At 45.6% G+C, this 18,726-nt stretch overlaps 1 pseudogene; it reads right to left on the bottom strand.

The window, feature by feature from the left end:
* Positions 1-8,710: 8,710 nt before the first annotated feature.
* LOC135529138 (protein ANKUB1-like) lies at positions 8,711-17,755 on the bottom strand (annotated as a pseudogene).
* Positions 17,756-18,726: the final 971 nt, after the last annotated feature.

Below are 18,726 nucleotides of genomic sequence, written 5' to 3'. Positions count from 1 at the left end.
ATATAGAGGGATGTAACTGTTTTCAATAGTGCTGAGAAATTAGTGCTTTTTGAGGTTGGTTTGGTTTCGATTCAAATATTTAAAAAATAATCACGGTTTTGGATTTCAATACTTTTTTTAGACATTGAATGCACTATGGATTATGTGTGTTGAATGCTGTAACAACACATAATAAAACAATGAATAAAAGTCCCATGATGGTAGTGACTGTCCATTACTGTTTATGACTTATCAACCATCATTTACTTTCTCATATAAAATATTTATTTGATGACTTTATTATTTCATTCCAAGTCATCAACTCATCTCTATAGAGCTGCTGCTTATCCTGTCTGACAAAATCACTATTTTAGTAGTTCTTCTAAGTAAATAAGACCTACTTTTATGACCGCTGAACACCAACTGTCAATCACTTAGATCATGTATTTCCAGGTAGAGAATCCTCGCAACGCAACTGCTTTTTATCTCTCTCATGCATTCTCTCGTCTCTCCGTCTCAGTCAATGAGGTTTCCGTATCTGCTCCACACAGAGTGGACAAGTAAGTGGGCGTGCAATGGATTATGGGAATTAATTGCCATATTTTCTGTGCTAAACTATGTAGAATATTGGCCTGTTGGAAACTACAACTCCCTACTACATTGCATAGTTCGTGCTTGATCTGATTTATCTCTACAGAAACTGAGCATCGAGCTCACAGAAAAAGAAAAAATGAACTATGGAATTCAAATAATTGAGCCGACGTCGGTCAATTAGTTGTTTAAAAACCGAAAAATAACAAAAATGTTGGTTAAATGCTCAGCTCTAGATTCTAATGACATCATCAGTGTGCATCGTGTGATTTTAACCAATTATGAGTAGGCATTGCCTACTAATTGGTTGATGATGTCATAGAAAACACTTATCTTCCTCTTTCTTTTTTACTACAAAACATAGAAATGCCCGTTTTTCACATATGCTGATGTTGGGGTGGTGCTGGAGATGATGAATATGAAGTTGAAACATTTAGAAATTTCCCTTTAACATTTCTTCAAACTGCCTTGTATTTATGATTGTCCTTGAAGTTATTAGAAGTTACAGTATTTGAAGTTTATAGCAATTTGGATTTTTGTAGAGGATAGATATTGCCAGGATAGATAGATATCTACAGGCCAGTTTCAATACAAATGACTTGTACAAAATACATTTTATTGGGCTTTAGAAATTAAGCAGTTAGGCTGACATCACACTAAGGTTTTTTTCTCAGAGAAACAGCAGCGTTTTCCTCATTGTTTTCAATGGTGCAGATGTATTTGACACACTGAATGTGCATCACAGCCTTACATATTATTTGTTTGACTTTGATGATTTCTGTTGTTTTTTTTCCAAGGACTCTAACCTCTCTGTCTGATGTGCAGAAGAGAACAACCAACTCTGAGACGCTACAAGTCCTCTTAGGTGTCTCAGAGGACACCCTCGTCACCTGTGTGCAGGACAGCCTGCAAGGATCTCTCTCCAAACTTGCATGCATGTCCAATTCTCCATCTGGAAGTGCAGGCTCTATGATGCTAACCCCTGCTGTAATGGCAGAGTTGGCTAAAGATGTCAAGTCGGCCTTATCAGTGGTCGTTAAGAGTGCCTCCGCAAGTCAAACCTCTCTAGTGACACCGGTAAGGGGAGACTCACAGACCAAGGTGACTGAGAGCATGGTGAGAGAGCTGGCTGCTAAACTTGAAAAGTTGACCAAGAGAGCAAGAGTCTAACAGGGCAAGTCATGACCACCATCTCTGACACAATGGTGGCTTTTGTTGACGAGAACGAACAGAATTTGCTGAAAGATCTGAAGGACAAGATCACGTTTTTGGCATCGCATGTTGGCTTCATTGAGGATCTTGATGCCCTGATAAGAAAATACGAGAGCAGCTACAATATTGGTGAATCTGGTTCCTCCTGCACGCTCACATCTAAGAGCATCCAAAAACTCTCCAGCCGGGAGTTTCAAACATCAGCAATACAAGCAGTGAGTGGAGTTCTTGCCAAAAAAGTCAGTAGTTTGAGCTTTCCTAGTTCAGTCGTTCAGTCTGAGTTAACAGGTGCTGTATCAGGTCAAACATTGTCTGGCATTGTAAAGACAGAGTCAATTCACCCAGTGGGCTCAGCAGCGTCAGTAGTTGTTAAGACTTTCGTGTCAGATATGAAGTCCTTGGCTGAATCTGAAGAGAGTCCCCAACAGAAGAGTGCCTGGTCTGCTGCTGTTCACATTTACCACAGCATCCAAAACAACTTGAAAGATTATTTCGGCAAGCTTCAGCGATGTGCCTTAAAGAGCATTGTCACATCTGATGACAACATCACAAATGCTGAGTTTAAGGAGACAGTTCCACTTCCTTGCTTAGACATGAAATATAGGCCCAGTAAGAGTGAGCCTCAGTTGCCAGAGTCCACTGGTGAAGTTACTTTACAAAGAGGCCTAAGTGAGAGCTCAAAACTTCTTTGGGCACAAACTGAGTCAGAAGAAAGCAAGCTCCTTCTGACAACTTGCACCAAAGAAGTCATCTCAGAGCTTCTGGTCTTGTACAACACTGAGATGTCAAAGGAGGACCCCCTGTACACTGTTGGAGAAAAAGGATCAGACTTCTCTATTGAGAGAGAGAAATTTGTAGAGGGTGTTCTGGCTCAGCTTGGGGATATCTCCCATTCCAGGGCCTCATCACCAATAGTATGTGAGTTCCCCTGTCAAATTGAGGACAGCAGAAGTAAGGCCACAGCTTCTTTGACCAGTCTGTTAGATTGTATTAAAAACTCTCAAGTGAGGAATTTAAGAGAAATGCCACTCAAGCAGTGAGTGAGTTCCTAGTTAAAAAGTCCACCAGTAGCTTAACTAGTGCAAAGCCTGCTTATTCTGTAGCATCCAGGTCTTGTTCCATTCAAAACCAGTACACATGGTCAAAGGATATTTGTGCGGATTCTGCTGCCTTTGGCATCATTGACACATTTGTGGAAGACCTGCAGAGCTCGGCGCAACCTGCAGAAGTAGAGGAGAGAGAACCTGACCTCCAGGAAAATGCACAAAAGCTACAGAGCAGGATCTGGTCTGCTACCACTAGTTTATATAACAATATTAAGAAGACATTAAAGGACTTCATCATTCATCAGCGGAGGTCAGACATGCTGAGCAGAATGTCTAGTCATATACCCACAGAGGACTCTGGACATCTTGGGACTAAGGAGTACCTTGGTTTGGCAAGCCAGGACTTGAGGCAAGCTAGTAAGAGTGTGCCTCACTTGCGCAGTTTGAACCTTGAAGTGGCTCTACACAGGGGTGTCAGCGAGAATTCAAAACTTCTCTGGACTGAAACAGACGAGGCTCTACTGACCAATAGTACCAAAGAGGTCATTTCAACAATCTTGACCTCATGCGAGGATCAGACATCAAATGCACCTTGCTTCTCCACAGTAGGAAAGAAAATATCTGATTTGTCCCTAGATGTCAACATGTTGGTAGATGGTGTTCTGTCTCAGCTGAAGGACATCTCCTTGTCAAGGTCCCCAACACCATGTGAAGACATGTTTGAACGTCTCCAAGGTTCTCCTGAGCGAACCTCTCCAGTAAGTCTAGATTGCAGCACGGCTGCCTCCAAAGGCATTGCATCTTCCCACAGTCTTTCAACAAAGAGCCTCCAAAAACTCTCTAGTCATGAGTTCCAAACCAAAGCTGAGAAAGGAGTGAGTGAGGTCCTCTCTAGATCATTTAACATTGTGGAGGAAGGTACAACAGATAAGTACCTTCAGTCTGTATCTACATCCACCACATCTACTGATATTATACAAACCATGGTGAAAGACCAGCAGGAGCTCACCCAGACCACCCAATCATCTGACATGGTATCTGGAACCTCCCTGCTCACCACTGGACAGGTTTCTGAGAAAAGGATCTGGTCTGTTGCTCGTAACATCTACTACAGTCTGCAAAGTAAGATTACCGAGTTTCTCAGAAAAGATCTTCAAAGATCAGACACAACACTTGGTTCAATCCAAATCTTTACATATCAAAGCAGTCCTGCATCACAAAGAGCAAGTCTCGGCCATCTTGAGGTCAACCAGAGCAGTGTTACACCTGGTGGAAACGATGCCTGTGTGGACATTCCGCACAAATTACTACCTAAAACCACTGAGCTCTCAGGATCCATGCTGGAGGATATTGACACGATCCGTTGTAGGAGTGCTGACAGCCAAAATACAAGAAATACCTCTTCTTCACACTCCTCCATCTCTCTAACACCTACTTCAAAATTAAGGCAGTCGAAATGGCACTTTGCCTTACCCGGGACTCCCATCCCCACTGAGTTTCCTGCTCAGATTGACTTTCCCATTGTTAGAAACACAATCATTGAGGACTTCTTTCACACAGAGGACTTACTTCCTGTAACCTTTGTGGACAAAGTCAGGCAAGCTGCTGGGGTGGTAGTGGACATTATGGTGGAAAGTGTTGAGAACACACAGGAAAATGGACAGGGTGCTTCTCATCTTGACGACCTCCGATCTGCTGTTAGGAAATTGAGAAAAATCATTTCCACTTGGACCATCCACATTTTCAGCCATGAATTGGTGGATAAAGTGATAGCCCTTCAGGACAGCCACAGCACTCCACAGGTCTTAACATTGGAAGCAGCCAAAAGTGCTTCAGACTCCATTCTTTCAAGGCTGAAATGGGGAAAGGAACAATGTGCCATATCCAAGGAGCTCTCCTCTCAGCTTCTCCAGATATTTGCTGAAGAGACAGTGAAGGGCTTCCTGAGACAGTGGTCAGATGAGTATGAAAATATAAACTTTGATGTTTCAGTCCAGAACGATCCAAAGACTTCGACTTGCATGGTCATTCTTCAAATGATCACCAAAGCCACTGCTAAATGTTATTTTGAGTCCGCTACCAGCGTGGCCACCAGTGACATTGTAGAAGGTGTGTTTGATTTGGAAAGGGATACCATCAGCAGTACTGGAGAGCAGGTCCTCACCTTTAACACAAAGGTATAGTACACATACATCTTTCATGAATAACACTGCTGTTGACCTTTTATGAGATATATGATTCTTTGTGTCATGGCATTGCACTGCTTCTTTAAAATTGATATGCTGTACTTTAAGATATCGAACATTTTTCAGTTTGTTTTAATGTGCCTTTTCCCACCAACCAGGGTTCCAAGAAAGTTAGTAAGAACCTCTGTCCTCAAGAGTCTCTGGAGTACCAGCCTCAGAACATTTCCCCTACTGTGTACTTTACAGGTAAGCCCTGCTGTTGTTTAGGCTGCTGCTCAGTCAAGACTGAGACATTATCCCTTTACCATTCCACTAATTCATTTGGAAAGACATTGTACTCCTCTGAGTTGTTACCTATGACATACTGTACTGTGGGCTGGGTGGTAGCCTAGTGGGTTAAGAGGTTGGGCCAGTAACCGATAGGTTGCTGGTTCAGAATCCCTGAGTTCACGAGGCAAAATCTGTCAATGTGCTCTTGAGCTAGGCACTTCATCCTAATTGCTCCTGTAAGTCTCTCTGGATAACAGTGTCTGATAAATTAGTAAAAATGTAAATATTGATGGCATGCTGGATGTTCTTTCGTTGCAGAGACGATGACAACATCTCATGGCTCCTTTTCTCCAGAGGTAATTTATGATATCGCATCGTCCTTCCCACTTGAAGAGAAGAGTCGCAAACCCTCCCTTTTCACCAGATTGTCTAGATCCATCACGAAAGGCTTTCTCAGCCCATTCAAATCTTCAAGGAAAACCAAATTATTTAAATAAATTCCTCATTATAACAACGAGAGCATTCATTTGTTCAGATGAAAATCTAATCGTATTGGTCACATACGCCGAAAACAACTGTGAGAGGCTTTATTTCGAGCCCATTCCCAACAATGCAGAGTTAAAAAAGTAAGAAAATATTTTCTAAATAGTAACACAATAACAATAAAGAGGCTATATACAAGGAGTACCAGTACCGAGTCAATGTGCAAGGTAGTCGAGGTAATACAGTATGTACATGTAGGTAAGGGTAAAAGTGACAATGCAATCAGCATAGATAATAAACACAGTAGCAGCAGCTAGTGTGAAAGTCGGTCAGTGTCACAGTGAATGTGTGGGTAGAGTGTAGTGAGTGTGCATTGAGCCAATTCAAGAGAGTCAGTGGAAAACAATTAGAAAAATACATCAATAACAAAGGGGGTCAATGCAAATAGTGCAGGTGGCCATTTAATTAACGTTCAGCAGTCTAATGACTTGGGGGTAGAAGCTGTTCAGCAGTCTAATGGCTTGGGGGTAGAAGCTGTTCAGCAGTCTTATGAGTTGGGGGTAGAAGCTGTTCAGCAGTCTGATGGCTTGGGGGTAGAAGCTGTTCAGCAGTCTAATGACTTGGGGGTAGAAGCTGTTCAGCAGTCTGACTTGGGGGTGAAGCTTTCAGGGGGGGGTAGAAGCTGTTCAGCAGTCTGATTGGCTTGGGGGTAGAAGCTGTTCAGCAGTCTAATGGCTTGGGGGTAGAAGCTGTTCAGCAGTCTAATGGCTTGGGGGTAGAAGCTGTTCAGCAGTCTAATGACTTGGGGGTAGAAGCTGTTCAGCAGTCTAATGACTTGGGGGTAGAAGCTGTTCAGCAGTCTAATGGCTTGGGGGTAGAAGCTGTTAAGGAGCCTTTTGTCCCAGACTTGGTGCTCTCGTATCGCTTGCCGTGTGGTAGCAGAGTGAACAGTCTATGACTTGGGTGGTTGGAGCCTTTTGCCAATCATTTACATATCACTTATTTTATTTTTATTTGATGTCATATTGTAAACATATGTATCTGTTTTGCTGAAAATATGATTTTGAAAACAATGAATGTCTACAAGTGCTTCATAAAACAGTTATATTTATTTTTATATTTTCAAAAGACAGCAAATAGCCAATCAAGTATCAACATAAGTGAAATGAAAGACAGATTTCATTTTCAGTGAATAATTGTCTTGTCCAGTGAGCAACTCAATGACAGCGATTCAATGACATCATTAGTTCACCTCCAAGAAGCATCTTCAACGTTCACCTGACAACCCATTGGATAAGACACATACACTAACCAAGTGTTTTGTACCTGTCAAGAAGGTTGAGATCAGAAGCTTCTTCAATACCCCAGAAATGGAAAGGCTTTGAGACAAAGACAATCAACTGACAAGATAATGCACATACACTAACCCGGACGTTCTACTTGCCCCACTGAGTTACAGCAAAGTTATCATTTATGCATGGGTCCACGATCCACTCATAGCTCTCACAGCTATCTGACAGTACTCAGAATACTAAGGAAGAAGTGTGTGATATTGGATTTGGTATCCTTCCCACTCCCAAGTGATTGGGAGTCCCATAGGGTGCCGCATAATTGGCCCAGCGTTGTCCGGGTTTGGCCATCATTGTAAATAAGAATTTGTTCTTAACTGACTTGTCTAGTGAAAAAAAGGTTAAATAAAAATAAACTATTTAAGCTGTCTGCTATGTTGCTGTGTAAATCCACACACTGCAGGGGAATGATGACACATGCTGTGCCAACACATCATTACAGTAGTTGTCAGTTTTGTATCGTAAATAAAGAGTTTGTCAAATACTCTGGAATACAGTTTGTATTATTTTGACACTGCACAGACTCATTTAAATGAGCAATAATGATCCACATCTTAATAAAAGAGTTTTAAGGCAGCAGTGTTCATACTGTATTTTACATTGATTTCAACCACTACAAGTCTTCATCAGCAAGTGAGGGTTTCTATGGACAAAAAAATAGTGTTGTGTGTGTGTGTGTGCTTGTGGGGGGGGGGGTTGGAGCCTCAATTAGACCCATGTCAAACACTTACAATCACGTACAGTACAACCACATTCAGTACAATCACATACAGCACAACCACATAGTCACATTCAGTACAATCACATACAGCACAACCACATAGTCACATTCAGTCAACTGAATGATTCTAGAATAATAATTCCATTCACATTTGGCTACTACAAATAGCCAGTGAAACATGATACGTTTTTTGTTACTTGAGAATAGGAATGACTGAGAATCCACTGCCTGCCGTTGTAAACTTTCTGCACACAAATCAAACACAGTACTGACTATATCTATAAGCATCATCCAAAGGAACAAAATTCTAAGTCGTCCGCATTGTTTCAGGCATCATCCGTTCCAAAGTCTCATCTTGTTCACTGTAAAAAATTAAAATAAAAACTCAAATAAGAGTTCCTTTTTGGACAATTCCAGGTTGTCCCTCCTTGTTTCAGTTTAATCTGCCTGATGACCAGGATCCTGGTGTCTACCCAATGTGCTGAGCACTCCTCCTGGCCAGAGTCCGCGCTACATTCAGCTGCTGCAACCATGGTCTCTGTGTGAAGGCACTGTTAGAGAGTCAATCAACCAGAACAAGAGGTTAGGAGACCAAATCTGTGTCCTAGCATTGTGAAATACTGTATATGTAATGGCCTCAATACATTAAGGAAGCGCCCTTACATTCTATCCTCTCCCCATACTGAAACAACTTGTTAGGGTGAACCAATAAGACTGACACGATATACCTTCTAAGCATGATAGTTGGCTCATGATTTGTTTCAGGACTTGTTAGGGTAAAGCTATAACAGCTTCTAACCCCAAGTCATAAGACTGCTGAACAATTAATCAAATGGCCACCGGACAAGTTCAACTGTTTTATCATTTGTTACTTTAGTTTATTGGGTAAATATGCCCTCCACATCCCCTCTTCTTCCTTTCATCACTCGTGGCCACAGGGTGGAGCTTCGGTAGTTGAAGAGGTTTATCCTGGGATGCCAGGGCGCGGAGCGTGCAGGATACATGAGATGGGCAGTTGATGGGGGTCAAACGTCGAGAGGCTGTGGACATCACCCTGATACCCGCCTTGGCCTCACCCCTCCTGGGCTTGGAGGACATCTTGGGGAGGGTGAAGCCGTCCACCAGGACCGTGTCGCCCACCTTGGTCCTGAACGGAGCCCTGTTGAGGCCCATGCAGTGTCTGGATGCTGCCCTCCTCTGCCCCAGCCTCACCCAGCCCTTTATCTGGAGGTATGTCCGCATGGGCAGGGCCATACCTGGGAGGACCACCACAGAGCACAGCTTGGTGGCCAGGTGACACACACACTCCCTGTGGCCCTACTGAAGGGCGATCCTCAGGGGTCATGACCCTGGGGATCCCGACAGGTAAGGGTCAGAACGCTGTTGGCGATAAAGAGGCGACAGCGGGACACTTGGCGACGTCGGGGTGGCGACGTCGGGGTGGGCCGTCTGGTGGCACCACTCACGGTAAGGGTGAACCCCCACCGGCTCAATGACACGCATAACACGTTTCAGAATACACGAGAATATAAGCTATATACAGGGTCAGTGCTATCATTGTAAGCTATATACAGGGTCAGTACAATCATTGTAAGCTATATAAAGGCTCAGTACTATCATTGTAAGCTATATAAAGGTTCAGTACCATCATGGTAAGCTATATAAAGGTTCAGTACCATCACTGTTGATAGTAAGTCTATCATACAGTTCAGTGTGTAGATGTGTATTCTGACCTCATCACAGGTCTCTCCCAAGACAGGTGTCATTGGACGGTCAGTCTGTGTCCCAGGAAGCAGCCTCTAAGGAACTCCGCCCACCCATCCCAGGTGTCCAACCGTAGAGTAGCCCCTGGGAGACAGAGACACATGCAGGTTGTCCTCCTGGTTGCCATGAACCAAGAATGTGTTCCATACAGTCCATTTGTCTCTGTGTTACATCCATAAGGTGTTGAGCCAGAGGACCATTGATCTACTGCACAAGGAAGGCCATACCCAGGTCAATGGCGTAGTCGTGCAGCCGGTTGCAGTCGTAGAGTTGCAGGCCGGTGGGAGAGCTCAGTCTGAAGGAGCTGACGGGAAGCCCACACTACTGGGACACCAGGGTCATGAGCCTGGCCACAGACGTACTCAGGAGAAACACAGTGCCCAAGACTGAGAGGGTCTCCCCGTCACGGCACTGAACACACGCACCACCGGCACCCGCTGAAGTATAAGACCATGGACATACAGTAAATTCACTTGTTTTACATAAATACCTATGTTGTGTTTATACACCGAGTAAACAAAACATTATGAACACCTGTTCTTTCCATGACAAAGACTGACCAGGTGAATCCAGGTGAAAGCTATGATCCCTTAATGATGTCACTTGTTAAATCCACTGCAGTGTAGATGAAGGGGAGCGGACAGGTTAAAGAAGGATTTTAAGCCTTGAGACAATTGAGGCATGGATTGTGTATGTGTGCCATTCAGAGGGTGAATGGGCAAGACAAAATATTTAAGTGCCTTTGAAAGGGGTAGTAGGTGCCAGGTGCACCGGTTTGTGTCAAGAACTGCAATGCTGCTGGGGTTTTTCACACTCAACAGTTTCCTGTGTGTATCATGAATGGTCCACCACCCAAAGAAAATCCAGCCAACTTGGCACAACTGTTGGAAGCATTGGAGTCAACATGGGCCAGCATCCCTGGGGAACGCTTTCAAACACCTTGTAGAGTCCATGCCCCAACGAATTGAGGCTGTTCTGATGGCAAAAGGCGGGGTGCAACTCAATATTAGGAAGGTGTTTCTAATGTTTGGTACACTCAGTATATATAAGTTAGGAGTCATATAATTACAGGGGTAAGATGAAGTGGCTCCTTTGCACTGATCTTAGGTCTGGTTTGTGTTTGTACTGCTAATGGTAAAGGTTAGGATTTTGTGAGAGTAAACTGATCCTAGATCTGTGCCCAAGGGCAATTTCTATCCAGAGACAAATCAAAGGTCCATGCTATTTAAACTTATAATCTACCACCATATCTTGGCTCAAATTTGTAACAACATGTTCTAATTCATGTGCTGTACTGAGTTTTGTTCTATCACATTCAACAGTAATCTGGGTGCAGATTAAATTGAACACTAATCTGGGTGAAAATTAAATTGTTAACAGAAATATTATGAATATGTATTTCAATGAACCCAAAGGGCCTCTTCTTCTCCTACTATACGGCCTGCTATGCTCTACTGTAGTCTGCTGTGCTCTACTGTACTATACACCACTGGGTATGCAGACTCTTCAGATACTGTGTTATGTACTTGAGTGAAGACCCAAAAGCGGTTTTAACAGAAAACAGAGTTCTTTAATGAAAAACAGGAATGGCATAAATCCTCTTCCAACGTTGACAATGGAACAAAAAGAACGTAGTATAGTGCAGGATGCACCTGCCAGGCAGACTCCGACAGGATAGGACAAGGTGGAAGCAAACGAGACGACAGCTTGCTTCTGGCATCAAAAACACAAACAAGAATCAGACACTGAAAGTAGCAGGAACAGAGAGAGAAATAGAGACCTAATCAGAGGGGGAAGAGAGAACAGGTGTGAAAGAGTGAATGAGCTAGTTAGGGGAGATGTAGAACAGCTGAAGAATGAGAGACAGAGAAGGTAACCTAAAAAGACCAGCAGAGAGAGACAGAGTGAAGAGAAAGGACAGGAACAGACATAACAAGACATGACAGTACCCCCCACTCACCGAGCGCCTCCTGGCGCACTCGAGGAGGAAACCTGGCGGCAACGGAGGAAATCATCGATCAGCGAACGGTCCAGCACGTCCCGAGAGGGAACCCAACTCCTCTCCTCAGGACCGTACCCCTCCCAATCCACTAGGTACTGATGACCACGGCCCCGAGGGCGCATGTCCAAAATCCTACGAACCCTGTAGATGGGTGCGCCCTCGACAAGGATGGGGGGGACGAGCGGGGCGCGAAGAACGGGCTTAACACAGGAGACATGGAAGACCGGGTGAACGCGACGAAGATAGCGCGGAGAAGAAGTCGCACTGCGACAGGATTAATGACCTGGGAAATACGGAACGGACCAATGAACCGCGGGGCCAACTTGCGAGAAGCTGTCTTAAGGGGAAGGTTCTGAGTGGAGAGCCATACTCTCTGACCGCAACAATATCTAGGACTCTTGGTCCTACGCTTATTAGCGGCCCTCACAGTCTGCGCCCTATTACGGCAAAGTGCCGACCTGACCCCCTTCCAGGTGCGCTCGCAACGCTGGACAAAAGCCTGAGCGGAGGGGACGCAGGACTCGGCGAGCTGAGATGAGAACAGCGGAGGCTGGTACCCGAGGCTACTCTGAAAAGGAGATAGACCGGTAGCAGACGAGGGAAGCGAGTTGTGGGCGTACTCTGCCCAGGGAGCTGTTCTGACCAAGACGCAGGGTTACGAAAAGAAAGACTGCGTAAAATGCGACCAACAGTCTGATTGGCCCGTTCGGCTTGACCGTTAGACTGGGGATGAAAGCCGGACGAGAGACTGACGGAAGCCCCAATCAAACGGCAAAACTCCCTCCAAAATTGAGACGTGAACTGCGGGCCTCTGTCGGAAACGACGTCAGACGGAAGGCCATGAATTCGGAAAACATTCTCGATAATGATCTGAGCCGTCTCCTTAGCAGAAGGGAGCTTAGCGAGAGGAATGAAATGAGCCGCCTTAGAGAATCTATCGACAACCGTAAGAATAACTGTCTTCCCCGCTGATGAAGGCAGTCCGGTGATGAAATCTAAAGCGATGTGAGACCACGGTCGAGAGGGAATGGGAAGCGGTCTGAGACGGCCGGCAGGAGGAGAGTTCCCAGATTTAGTCTGCGCGCAGACCGAACAAGCGGCGACAAATCGACGCGCGTCACGTTCCCGAGTGGGCCACCAGAAACGCTGGCGAATGGAAGCGAGCGTACCCCGAACGCCGGGGTGGCCGGCTAACTTGGCAGAGTGGGCCCACTGAAGAACGGCCGGACGAGTAGGAACAGGAACGAACAGAAGGTTCCTAGGACAAGCTCGCGGCGACGGAGTGTGAGCGAGTGCTTGCTTTACCTGCCTCTCAATTCCCCAGACAGTCAACCCGACAACACGCCCTTCAGGGAGAATCCCCTCGGGTCGGTGGAGACCTCAGAAGAACTGAAGAGACGAGATAAAGCATCAGGCTTGGTGTTCTTTGAGCCCGGACGATAAGAAATAACAAACTCGAAACGAGCGAAAAACAGAGCCCAACGAGCCTGACGCGCATTAAGTCGTTTGGCTGAACGGATGTACTCAAGGTTCCTATGGTCAGTCCAAACGACAAAAGGAACGGTCGCCCCTCCAACCACTGTCGCCATTCGCCTAGGGCTAAGCGGATGGCGAGCAGTTCGCGATTACCAACATCATAGTTACGTTCTGACGGCGATAAGCGATGAGAGAAAAACGCGCAAGGATGGACCTTGCCGTCAGAGAGAGCGCTGAGAAAGAATGGCTCCCACGCCTACCTCTGACGCGTCAACCTCAACAACAAACTGACTAGAGATGTCAGGTGTAACAAGAATAGGTGCGGATGTAAAACGATTCTTAAGAAGATCAAAAGCTCCTGGGCGGAAACGGACCACTTAAAGCACGTCTTAACAGAAGTAAGGGCTGTGAGGGGAGCTGCCACCTGACCGAAATTACGGATGAAACGACGATAGAAATTAGCGAAGCCCAGAAAGCGCTGCAGCTCGACGCGTGACTTAGGAACGGGCCAATCAATGACAGCCTGGACCTTAGCGGGATCCATCTTAATGCCCTCAGCGGAAATAACGGAACCGAGAAAAGGGACAGAGGCGGCATGAAAAGTGCACTTCTCAGCCTTCACATAAAGACAGTTCTCCAAAAGGCGCTGGAGGACGCGTCGCACGTGCTGAACATGAATCGAGAGAGACGGTGAAAAAATCAGGATATCGTCCATGTAAACGAAAACAAAAATGTTCAGCATGTCTCTCAGGACGTCGTTAACTAGTGCCTGAAAGACAGCTGGAGCGTTAACGAGGCCGAAAGGAAGAACCCGGTATTCAAAGTGCCCTAACGGAGTGTTAAACGCCGTCTTCCACTCGTCCCCCTCCCTGATGCGCACGAGATGGTAGGCGTTACGAAGGTCCAATTTGGTGAAAAACCTGGCTCCCTGCAGGATCTCGAAGGCTGAAGACATAAGAGGAAGCGGATAACGATTCTTAACTGTTATGTCATTCAGCCCTCGATAATCCACGCATGGGCGCAGGGACCCGTCCTTCTTCTGAACAAAAAAAACCCCCGCTCCGGCGGGAGAGGAGGAGGAGACTATGGTACCGGCGTCGAGCGAAACCGACAAATAATCCTCGAGAGCCTTACGTTCGGGAGCCGACAGAGAGTATAATCTACCCCGGGGGAGTAGTTCCCGGAAGGAGATCAATACTACAGTCATACGACCGGTGTGGAGGGAGAGAAGTGGCCTTGGAACGACTGAACACCGTGCGCAGATCGTGATACTCCTCCGGCACCCCTGTCAAATCGCCAGGCTCCTCCTGTGAAGAAGAGATAGAGGAAACAGGAGGGATAGCAGACATTAAACAGGTCACATGACAAGAAACATTCCAGGATAGGATAGTATTACTAGACCAATTAATAGAAGGGTTATGGCGCACTAGCCAGGGATGACCCAAAACAACAGGTGTAAAAGGTGAACGAAAAATTAAAAAAGAAATGGTTTCGCTATGATTACCAGAGACAGTGAGGGTTAAAGGCAGCGTCTCACGCTGAATCTTGGGGAGAGAACTACCATCTAAAGCGAACAAGGCCGTTGGCTCCCCTAACTGTCTGAGAGGAATATCATGTTCCCGAGCCCAGGTCTCGTCCATAAAACAGCCCTCCGCCCCAGAGTCTATCAAGGCACTGCAGGAAGCAGATGAACCGGGCCAGCGGAGATGGACCGGAAAGGTAGTGCGTGATCCAGAAGGAGAGGCCTGAGTAGTTGCGCTCACCAGTAGCCCTCCTCTTACTGATGAGCTCTGGCTTTTACTGGACATGAGGTGACAAAATGACCAGCGGAGCCGCAGTAGAGACAGAGGCGATTGGTGATTCTCCGTTCCTTCTCCTTGGCCGAGATGCGGATACCCCCCCAGCTGCATAGGCTCAGCATCAGAACCGGCGGGGAGGGTGGCAGTGATGCGGCAGGTGGCAGTGATGTGGAGAGGGGAGCAACGGAGAACGCGAACTCCTTTCCACGTGCTCGGCGACGAAGATCAAACCGTCGCTCTATGCGAATAGCGAGAGCTATTAAGGAGTCCAGACTGGAAGGAACCTCCCTGGAGAGGATCTCATCCTTAACCTCGACGAGGAGACCCTCCAGAAAACGAGCGAGCAAAGCCGGCTCGTTCCAGTCACTAGAGGCAGCGAGAGTGCGAAACTCAATAGAATAATCCGTTATGGATCGATTCCCCTGACATAGGGAAGACAGGGCCCTGGAAGCCTCCTCCCCAAAAACAGAACGGTCAAAAACCCGTATCATCTCCTCCTTAAAGTCCTGAAACTGGTTAATACACTCAGCCCTCGCCTCCCAGATTGCCGTGCCCCACTCACGCGCCCGTCCGGTGAGGAGAGAAATGACGTAGGCGATGCGGGCTGCGCTCCTGGAGTAAGTGTTGGGCTGGAGAGAGAACACCACATCACACTGAGTGAGGAATGAGCGGCACTCAGTGGGCTCCCTGAGTAACAGGGCGGGTTGTTGATCCTGGGCTCCGGAGACTCGGAAACCCTGGAAGTGGGCGGTGGATCGAGGTGGAGTTGGTGAACCTGTCTTGTGAGGTCGGAGACTTGGACGGCCAGGGTCTCAACGGCATGTCGAGCAGCAGACAATTCCTCCTCGTGTCTGCCTAGCATCGCTCCCTGGATCTCGACGGCGGGGTGAAAAGGGTCCGGGCCGCTGGGTCCATTCTTGGTCTGATTCTTCTGTTATGTACTTGAGTGAAGACCCAAAAGCGGTTTTAACAGAAAACAGAGTTCTTTAATGAAAAACAGGAATGGCATAAATCCTCTTCCAACGTTGACAATGGAACAAAAAGAACGTAGTATAGTGCAGGATGCACCTGCCAGGCAGACTCCGACAGGATAGGACAAGGTGGAAGCAAACGAGACGACAGCTTGCTTCTGGCATCAAAAACACAAACAAGAATCAGACACTGAAAGTAGCAGGAACAGAGAGAGAAATAGAGACCTAATCAGAGGGGGAGAGAGAACAGGTGTGAAAGAGTGAATGAGCTAGTTAGGGGAGATGTAGAACAGCTGAAGAATGAGAGACAGAGAAGGTAACCTAAAAAGACCAGCAGAGAGAGACAGAGTGAAGAGAAAGGACAGGAACAGACATAACAAGACATGACATACTGTTAGCGAACACCAGACTGAGGTCGAGGCGATTACATGGGGAAAAGGTTTATGACTGTAAGGGTGTTTGGTACAAAGGCAACACGACATCGGGCCACATTTCAGCTCTATCCCAGGTCAACCATACAATACTATAGATTTCCACTCTAGTCAACCAGCAAGAAGGAGAGACCGACAGAAGGTCTGGCTTTGACTATGTCAATGATGGGATGTGTAAGTAAGGAGTAAGGAACACAAATAAACATTATTCTGATGGTTAAATTTGTACTTAGATACATAACCACTCTCCTCTGTTAGCAAATCTTCCACAGAACTTTGTGGAACAGAGTGAGTTCTGTCCCTGTCTGGCTCTGGACATGTACCCAGGGACCTCTGTACAACAACACTTCACACTCACGAAGCAGTGTTCTTACTAACCAATCACTCTACCATAACCATGGTCTCGGTATAAAGCAGTGTCCTTACTAACCAATCACTCTACCATAACCATGGTCTCAGTATAAAGCAGTGTTCTTACTAACCAATCACTCCACCATAACCATGGTCTTGGTTGAGCAAGGGCAACATTACTTTAAGTCTCAAGCAGGGTGACCTCAACATACTATATATCACCATACTATATACCACCACACTATACAGTGGGGCAAAAAAGTATTTAGTCAGCCACCAATTGTGCAAGTTCTCCCACTTAAAAAGATGAGAGAGGCCTGTAATTTTCATCATAGGTACACTTCAACTATGACAGACAAAATGAGAAAAAAAATCCAGAAAAATCACATTGTAGGATTTTTAATGAATTGATTTGCAAATTATGGTGGAAAATAAGTATTTGGTCACCTACAAACAAGCAAGATTTCTGGCTCTCACAGACCTGTAAGAGGCTCCTCTGTCCTCCACTCGTTACCTGTATTAATGGCACCTGTTTGAATTAACTAAATCACCTAATCATACTATTTAACCATACTATATAATCATACTATATAACCATACTCTATATAATCATACTATATAACCATACTATATCACCATACTATATATTACCACACTCTATATAATCATACTATATAACCATACTATTTAACCATAATATATATCACCACACTATATATCACCATGCTATATATCGCCATACTATATATCACCACACTATATCTGAAACACTTTATGTTAATGATAGTATGAAGCTGTTTCAAGCAATAGCCAGCTCACTTTGATATGCATTTTCAAGCACGGGTAGAAACAGCTAGGTGTTCGGCTGGTACCTTCAGCAGGCAGCAGATGGCACTGCTAGGGGTGATGCCAACGTCTGTCAGGACCCAGCTGTCCCGAAGGATGGCACCAGCATAGCTCAGCTCCAGGAAGTGCCTCACCTGCTTGTCGTCTGACAGTTGCACGTGGAAGTAATCCTGCCAGAGGAAGAAGATTGGAAACACAAGGAGCCGTAATTGAGTGTCCCATACAATCAGAGTGAGAGGGCTCAACACTGATGGAGCCGTAATGGAGGGTGTCCCACACAGACACCCATTATGGAGGGTGTTCCACCCAGACAGATGTCAATGTTTACCATACAATAATTGTAAAAGTGTTCAATTGTGTACAATAAGAAATAAGGCCCAAGGAGGTGTGGTATATGGCCAATATACCACGGCCAAGGGCTGTTCTTAGGCACAACGCAGCGAGGAGGTATATTGGCCATATACCACAAACCCCCAAGGTGACTTCTTTTTTTTTCAATTTAGTGGTATCCAATTGGTAGTTACAGTCTTTTCCCATTGCTACAACTCCCAAATGGACTTGGGAGAGGCGAGAGCCAAGAGCCGTGCGTCCTCCGAAACACATCCCAGCCAAGCCAAGCCACACTGCTTCACGACACCACTAGTAACGGAAAGGTTGCAATTTCAAATCCCTGAACTCACAAGCTACAAATCTGTCGTTCTGCCCCTGAACAGGCAGTTAACCCACTGTTCCTAGGCCTTTATTGAAAATAAGAATTTGTTCTTAACTGACTTGCCTTGTAAAATAAAAATTTGAAGCAGAGCTTAATTTGTAAATTGGGAGGTGCCAGAACAAAGAGTGGGTGCAAGAGGGGGGGTTCTGTGGTACCAGAACTCATGAGAAAAAAGATCACCTATTATAATAGAGCATTGAACGCATATCATCACATTTGGGTAGAGCCACTTATAGAAGGTGCACGTGTAACAGATGTATATGTACTCTCCATGTGTTGTGTTTTCTCAATATAAATCACTTCGGCCAGTGGTCCCAGTTGAGCATTTATTTCTGTTGTTAAATGGGAAACAGCACGTTAGTTGTGCAGGGCTCGTGTCAAAAGCCTATCTCTCCCTCTCTCTGTTTTGTAAAACAATGTTTGGGAACTTAATCAAATATTTTGGTAGTCTACAGCATACTCTTATCTTTTCAGCAAGAGTCATTGCTTTTCAACCTGTGTTTTCCCTCGATTGTATTTGAAATATGGCAAAAGGCC

This window comes from Oncorhynchus masou, unplaced genomic scaffold, assembly GCF_036934945.1.
Source record: "Oncorhynchus masou masou isolate Uvic2021 unplaced genomic scaffold, UVic_Omas_1.1 unplaced_scaffold_1104, whole genome shotgun sequence".
NCBI classification, from domain to species: Eukaryota; Metazoa; Chordata; class Actinopteri; order Salmoniformes; family Salmonidae; genus Oncorhynchus; species Oncorhynchus masou.
This window is presented reverse-complemented; position numbering and strand designations above follow the sequence as displayed.